The sequence below is a fragment of the Carassius auratus genome, unplaced genomic scaffold (assembly GCF_003368295.1).
Source record: "Carassius auratus strain Wakin unplaced genomic scaffold, ASM336829v1 scaf_tig00004557, whole genome shotgun sequence".
Classification (NCBI taxonomy): domain Eukaryota; kingdom Metazoa; phylum Chordata; class Actinopteri; order Cypriniformes; family Cyprinidae; genus Carassius; species Carassius auratus.
The window spans coordinates 662,250-670,637 of NW_020523604.1; the positions used below are offsets into that span (position 1 = coordinate 662,250).

At 33.7% G+C, this 8,388-nt stretch overlaps 1 protein-coding gene across 3 annotated transcripts in view; it reads right to left on the minus strand.

Annotated features, from left to right (window-relative positions):
* stat6 (signal transducer and activator of transcription 6, interleukin-4 induced) overlaps nucleotides 1-6,523 on the minus strand; it is a 36,485-nt gene extending 29,962 nt beyond the window's left edge. For all 3 annotated transcript variants that reach the window (XM_026243896.1, XM_026243895.1, XM_026243894.1), the window contains exon 1: nucleotides 6,369-6,523. The gene's annotated coding sequence lies outside the window, so the exon portion shown is untranslated. The remainder of the gene's footprint in view (nucleotides 1-6,368) is intronic.
* Nucleotides 6,524-8,388: the final 1,865 nt, after the last annotated feature.

The following is an 8,388-nucleotide window of genomic DNA, read 5'->3' on the forward strand; positions in this document are numbered from 1 at the left end:
ACAGATATTTCTGTGTGTTTGGATAAACAGTGAAACAAAAAAAAAATTATTTTCAGGATCTTAAATTGAAAACCTTCTGTTAAGGAACAAACCAAGTCATAATGTCAAGTTAGGTAAATATGTTAGCTGTGTTAAATTAATGTGATGTCGATTTAAGCAGTGAAACTAAATTGCACTAAGGCATGAAAGCATGCTGGATCATGTCTTCCATAACTACTGACTATTGTGTCACTGCTCACTTCTTTCTGAAAAAAAATGTTGATTGGTCTCGAACTTAAGCATACTTAAGTCTATAATCTTTTTCTTTTACACTAAAACGATTTTAGAAAAACAGCCTTAAGCTGTGTATATGAATAGTATTATTAGAAATATATGGCTCTTCCAGTTTATTATTATTTTTTTTTTTACTAAGAACTTGAAGACCCATAAAACTGAAATGGGCAGTTGATACATAAATGAAAATTCTCAAATGAAATATAGATATTTTGAAGAACACTGGGGTCCAGACAACTTTGGACTTCCATTATAGTTACAAAAACAGATTTTTAAAAATATCTTCTTTTGTAAACAATTCCTTTAAACTATATAGGAAAACACATACGGCTAAGGAGATAACTTCAGTAGTAACCATCTAAATAATTTGTTTTTTTTTAAAGCTTGTGATGGAGAGACTTTGACATGGTCTTTCATCACTGTTTTCACTGTTAATGTTGGATGCGTGTTTGTATTTTTTTGTCTAGCTAAGTGAGAGTCTCAATAGGAAGTGCAAACTGAGAAAAAGCGCTCAGCTCAACTAGTCTATGTAAATGCTTGTGCAAATGTTTTGGTTTATCTTGTCTCTTTTTAAATGTATTATTAATTTATTTATTGTTTTTGTATATCATAAAAAAAAGTCAAAGGTAAGATTTTTTTTCCAATTTGGGGAGAGCGAAAAAAAAAAATTGTATTTGTATTTGTACGGCCACCACTAGAAGTTGGGGGTGGACAGATAGAGAGCTTGGACATGATTGTTGTGCTGTGTAGAAAGGGAAACTCCAGCCTCGATGTTGTAGAGGAGAGTTACTACTGTTTTTAGTATTGCAGTCTAGTTTTAGACTGTTTTTATTACAATCTTTGTTTTAGGCTCTTATACCTATTTATTTGCACATTTTGCACATCTGCTCCAAATAAACAACCCTTTGGATCCAAACTTCGCTATTGATCCTCCTTTGTGACTGCTTGGGTCACTTTTTTTATTATTATTTTTTTAATCAAATATCAATTTAGCAGAAAAACAGGATGTTTTTCCATAGGAACTACACTTGAACCAAGAAAACTGGAGTGTAATACCATGTCATTTTAGTTATTAGTTTTAATAACCACCTAAACTCACTCTCCAAGAGCTGTCAGGGTTCAATAACCAGCTTCAAAATATGTAGGTTAGTAATTAAACTGTACAATTGAGCAGAGGTTTCTATAGTAAATTGTAACATACAAATCCATAGTTTACTCTCTAGTTTCAATTTACACATTCAATGTAAAATCACAGGGTGTAATCATAGGATTTTTAAAGTATTTTATATTATCAAAGATAAGAAAATTGCCAATAAAGTTTTTAAAGTTATTCCTAGATAACTAATTAGTTTGAGTCTATAGCTCATGACTCATCCTGTATTTGTGAATCCCTCTGTTCCAAACAATATTTCCAATTTTCTTTCGGGCTAATCTGCACCATTCCTATTTTAAAGGTATACCTGCACTAATGTTTAACAAAGGAATTGAAGCAGCGTAGGTGAAAAAGACCACACCTATGTGCAGACATAATATCTGAAGATAAACCATTCAAGGGAAAAACGTCATGTTACACTTACACACATGGAAAACCAATGAATCATGGAAATTCAAGACTATGCTTAAAGTATATAATAACGTCATTTTTCATATAAGTGACAACAGTCCGTTAAACTTGACCACTGTGGTGATCAGGTTAGTTAGATTGCTATTGTGTGAACACCAGAAGCTGTGCAGGAAAAACAGGTCTGGTAAAAACCCAGTGCTTATTTCTGTAGCACGCACACTGGTGAAAAAACAACAACATTGTAACATCTAAATTAACCTGTTTACTTCAAGTGTACAATATTACTTAACATCACTAAATAAGCCTAAATGCATTGATTTATATTTAAATCACATATAAATCAGGTTCCCGCTTTCTATGATGTAGAACAACCCAAATAAAATATAAGAGGATCCTGATTAAAGAGGATGGCATATTCATGAAAGGGTTTTATGGCCCCAAAATATTTGTATATCAATATAAATTTGTTTTATAGCTTTGCTTTTTTACTGCTTCAACCCAGCAGGTCATTGACAAAAGGTCAGAGGTACATTTTCTAACAACTCGACATTATCTGACGAACTTGAACTGTTTCTCTCAATTCAATTCATGTTGCTTTACTGGTATGACAATCTTGGGTATATTATATATATATATATATATATATATATATATAGAGAGAGAGAGAGAGAGAGAGAGAGAGAGAGAGAGAGAGAGAGATTCAAAACAAACAAAACAAAAATATGTGTAAAATACATCCGTGTGTGTGTGTGTGTATATATTAGTGGTGGGCCGTTATCGGCGTTAACGTGCTGCGTTAACACGAGACTCTTATCGGGCGCTAAAAAAAATATAGCCGTTAATCTATTCTCAAAGTTGGGTTGGGAGCTGGGTCTATACTAAGCAAGCTATGATGACTTTCACCTTGATATTTTATATAACCGACTGGCTGAGGCCAGCCTAAAAAGATGCTCAGGACAGTTGACGGGCCACTACTGCGCATCGTCACGAAAGCTGATCTTTTTCTTATGTTTTTACGCCTTACCGCTTGTCGATTTAAACATTAACGATCCAAACACAAGACGCGGAAAAGCTGAACGGAGTAGCTGGTCACTTGCTTACTGTGTTCGGTGCTGAGAGAGAGAGAGAGGCGCATATCACGAACAGCGACACTGAACCGAGCTCTCTTCTGCGAAGAGAAAGGCGTCTCAAAACACTTGAGCATCAAATTTGCTTATTTTTGCTCGTGTGTCGACAAATACATACAAAATATGTCAAAATATCCACCTCGGAAATTATGCTTGAAAAAACTCTCAGTTATTTCTAAAGTGAAAGTAACAGTTGAGGGAAAAAATGGGATGTGTATTATATTGGATGCGTTCATCGTATCTTAAAGTGACCGCGCCTAATTTAGCAAGAAAATGAAAATGAAATTCACTCACTGCTCTTGACTGAATTACTTTGTAGTTTTAACAGTCTACCCAAAAATTATTCAGACACCAGATATATTTTTTGATATATATAGCAAAACTGTAATAATGTGAGAAATGTTAAAGGTATCTCAATAAATGTAGGTTTAATTGTATATTTCATTTTTACATTGATGACTATCCAGTGCTATTTTACATTTAATTATTTGGTTTCTGTACCTTGACACCTACAAACTTGAAAAAAACATTTTAAACTTGAAAAAAACGTAAATGTTTTAATGCATGAATTATGCTAACCTTTGGTAAAATAACTTTGGTAATACTAATAATAATTTATTAAAGGATATATGGCATTACAACACGCATAATCAATATCTTAATAATGAATGGTGTTGGCACAGTGGATAAGACACATGCCTTTGGTGTGAGAGACCCAGGTTCGAATCCACTGTGAGACACCAATTTGTCCCTGAGCAAGACACTTAACCCCTAGTTGTTCCAGAGGTGTTGCGACCTCTGACATATATAGCAATTGTAAGTCGCTTTAGATAAAAGCATGAATAAATGTAAGTAAAGTATTACTTAACTATTTTGCTCATTATTATCTCTTAGCATTTTATTGCATAAAATCATTTTCTTTTCCAGCACTGCGCTGATCCTTATGCTCTAAGGGCTGCAAAGCAAGTTCATATTCTCTGAATCTTATTTAAGGAAAAACCACGTGCAAATTCATCGGCCACTGCTTAGCATTTTTCTCCTTAAAAGTGCATTGTCTCAAAAATCTCTATGGTCTCAAAAATGTGTTTTGAAACAGCCCACAAACATTGTAACCAATCCCATCAACTTGCAAGATATGGCATTTTATATCCTTAGCTGTCTCAAATAGAAAACAGGAACATGGTTTGTATAACATTATCAATGGATTATAAGCTTTTTGATAACATAGTTAAGCCAAAGACTTATTACTTCTACATGTTCAACATGGTAGAGAGCAATACATAAAATCTATTACCATTCTGATACATCAAACTTGTAGGCTCCCGTGTACAATCCATGTACAATCTTCCTTTTCTTCGTCTGGCTCAGACATATATCTGATTTAATCCAATATTGCCACTTGCCATTGTATAGTGTTTACAGCTTCGGTTAACCGATGAGGTAAAGGTGTAGTCAATCCATTTCAAGACATGAAAAAAATATTTTCATGGGAAACAATTTTAAAATGTTACTTTTATTATTAAAGATACATTTAAGGGATTAAATGAGTGACTGTAGGTGGACTTTATAGAACAATGCTCTATGTAATGCTTTATGTATTTGCAGAGAAGACATTTAATTTCAAACATTTAGTTTAAAGGTCAATTCACAGCATTTTGTTTTATCAGTGTGTCTTTTAGTCTGTTGGCATCTGTCAAAGCTTGTTTTCACCAACAATTTGTTTTAAACATGCTGAATTAGTATTTTTCAGGTCTTGGAATGTCTAAGGGGTAATGTATTGTAATCTAGTGATTGTCTGCACTGGTCTGTGTCTGTCTGTGCAGTGTGAGTTGGACTTAATTATCGCAAAGACTGCTCTTTCATAGTCCTGTCTTGTTAAGGTGTCATCCAGGTCTTAGATGTCCTAAAATACACTGAAGGAAATAAAAAAGAAATTGAACAACTGTACGGTAAGCATCTAAAATAAATATGTAAGAGATAGCTCTGATCATTTGGGTTAGGAGAAATCTGTTCATATTGAAATCTCTGATGTTTGATTTGTGTATTTTCTTTCCTATAAAGTGAATTCTCTGTGATGGAAAACAGAAAGCCATCTCTCAACATCAAACCTGCCAAACACTGAAACTTAGATAGCAGTTGGCACCTGACACATGAACCACTTTACCACTCATCCACTTTATTTGATCTATTTTCATTGAATGGATGACTGCATTCATAATGTTCATGTCATACTGCAGAAATGAACAAACTCATAGGCTTTTACACTCATCTAATTACTGTTGATACAACTTGAAATTATGTGACTAATAACAAAAAGGATTTAAGCAAATTAAACAATCTACAAACTGATATACAAAATGCAATTCTATTTTTTTTTTTTTTTTTTTGCACAGAGGTTTGCATACAATCACTTTTTCCCTAATTAACCTTTATAATTGACTGAATCATTGTAATTAATAATTGCATTGCATTCTTGATATGTCCACATCCATGACAAAAAACTACCCATTGACAAATAGCATAAAATAATGCTTGACATATAGATATACTGATTGATTTACATCAACTAATCTACTTTGCACTGAAATAAACACTTCACTAAGCCTTTTTAGTGCATTTTAAAAGGCCACAGCAAAGCCAACCATTAGTATTCATATAATATTTATGACAAATAACAGCATGAGGGTGTTACATCCCAAAGTATGATGCTGACACAAGCAATGTCACAACAACAGTGAAGAGGGTTTACAAAGAACAGACCACTCTCCAGTGTACACACACAAAAAAGCGTAACAAACCAATGCCACAAACAGCCTATGGGGAACAGAAAGTAGGGCGTGAATTCGTGTAGGCGCTCGTGCTAAACACTTAAGTATTTTCCACTTTCAAACGAAAATATATATAACGTGGCATTTAGCACAATCATGGACGTCGGCTACGTTTAAGTCATATAGGCCTTACGCTCCTGCTATTTCCAGTGCAGTGAGTCAAATACAGGAAACTTGTTGAATATGTGAATTCACATGAAGACATATCCCTCGCGTATCTTGACATGGAGTATCCAGGCAAAAAAATATGGTTATGTCATTTGGTATCGTTTATGTAGGTTAGTATATAATGGCCTAACTAAACAGACTTCACAATCATAACGAGATTAAATTATTATAAAGTGAGATTTTTATTCGTCAGAGAGCTCTTTGATGGCTTTTTAGTCAGTTTTTGCTCGCTCGCTCCGCACGATTGGTAATTTTCGTACAGCAGTTACAGTAGAGAAAAGTAGGCTGTTACAAAACTCATGTTTCCTCCTTACAACAACACCAAGCGATAAACAAATTCAGTTCGCGATAAACTCACCGTTCGCAGTTTATATAGCAAAAATACAATACTGATAGAATATAACGTACCTGATTTCGACGCCAGCTCTTTAACACACGTAAGGAGATATAAGTCTGCGCCTTCCGTGTGCGTTTGTTGTTTTTTTTCTTTCTATCCACCTACTTTCACTTTACAATGACACTAAAGCTGCTGCCTATTGGCCGCCCTGATGCAGATCTTCTACCAGGTGAATGAGAAACTTTATCCGGCTGGAAATTATTACATATTTAGATTTTATTTTTATATACCCAGAACATTAGATATGTAATCGTTTTTAAATCCAGTTTTATGTGTGCCAGAAAGTGCTTTATTATTTTATGCTATGTTCAAACTTTTATCTTCATACATAAAGGGAGTATCTTCACACTTTTGTAACTAGGCCTATCTTGGTTTTGTCTTCCTACTTTAGCATTTTCCTTTCTAACGTCGTACATGTGAGCCTGAATATTTTATTAAATTCATATTGTTTGTCCGTACGACGTCTTAATGGTCATTCATTTCTTGCTCAAAGTTCATAATGTATTGTATTTATTTTTTCAACATTATATGGCACCTTATATTTTATTTGTTTTAAATCTGCATTTAACCCCATTCTCTCACTGGGTTGTGTATGTATTACATTTTAGCATCGCAAAACAATAATGCTAAAAAAGAACTTAAGAAAGTGAAAGAGAGAGAAAATGCTCTTCTTAAACTCCTAGGAAATAATTATTTACCAACAACGAATATATTGTAAATATAGGTATTATAAATTACAAATATGGGCCTAAAATTCTCACTATAAATTCTAACTCGACTGAAAATAATAATAAAAATATATATATTTAGCCTATATTAAAAAAGGAAAACGTATTCAAATTGTTGTAGGTAATATATTTAATGAACCAGGCTGCGCCACTGAAACTGTGCTGGAAATCAGTGAATCGGTGATAACTACAGAAGGGCAAATTCAGCTGTGTGATCTTTACCTACGAGCACAACGCAGACTAATATATCTACACATTCTCATTGGCTGTGAAACTAAATCTAGAGAGCTAGCAAGACATAGCAAAACATTTTACGCATCACGCTTGTTCATAAGAGGTAACTTTCTATTTATCAAGACAAAACGTCACCTTGTAGGCGGGGAAACAACGCCATTTCAGTTCGAATCGCTTGATTTCCAGTAAGAAGTTTCGAAAGAGGTTTCCGTTTTCTCAAATAAGACCGATTTCTTTTGGGTTTTCATTATTCTGGTTTCTTATCTAAAAACAACAACAACAACAACCACAACGGAGGAGATATTATATATTTAATGCACTCTAATGCATCAAAAAGCCGGCAGTTCAGCTACAAATAATTAAGAATCCAGTAGGCTGTTACATTTTTTCATTAAATAAAATAAATGTAATGTTTACGACTTTAAAACAGTTAAATGCAACAGTGAATGTATGTAACAATATAGGCTACCTCTTACTTAATAATGAATGAACATTGGAAATCTCGTGAGGTGTTGCCTTGCCAGCGGTTTAGGATATAAGCTACTTTGTACGTGCACGTTTCTTGATATTTTTTCTACTCTTTTCTCTAGAAGCATAGAAATACACAATTTGACGTGTTCACTATTATTGTTTTGTGAAGAAAGTCGCTCATTTCATCAGTCTAGTTTGCTTGATTTGAAGTGGATCTGGCAGCACATCATCATTTACATCAGGAAATGTTGAAGTCAGGAAACTGCATAGTCATTAGTACGACTATAGAATTATTTCTAATCTCACACTCACACTCACACTCAGAATAACATTTTCTTTTGCACGCTGATATCTTTGAGAAATGACTAGGATAGTGTAGGCGCATAGAACATTAATAAAACAAGATTTTTACTCCTCCTCCTAAAAAATAATTATTTTGTGCCACCACTAGAGGGCAATGAGTCACTATTTGAAAAGGGAGCTGACCTGCGTAGGTCACGTTAAGTTTAAGTTATGCAATAAAACTACAACGTTCCAAAATTAAAAATTGTAAATGTTAAATAATTCTATATTTACAAGTTTTAAAGATTAGATTTAA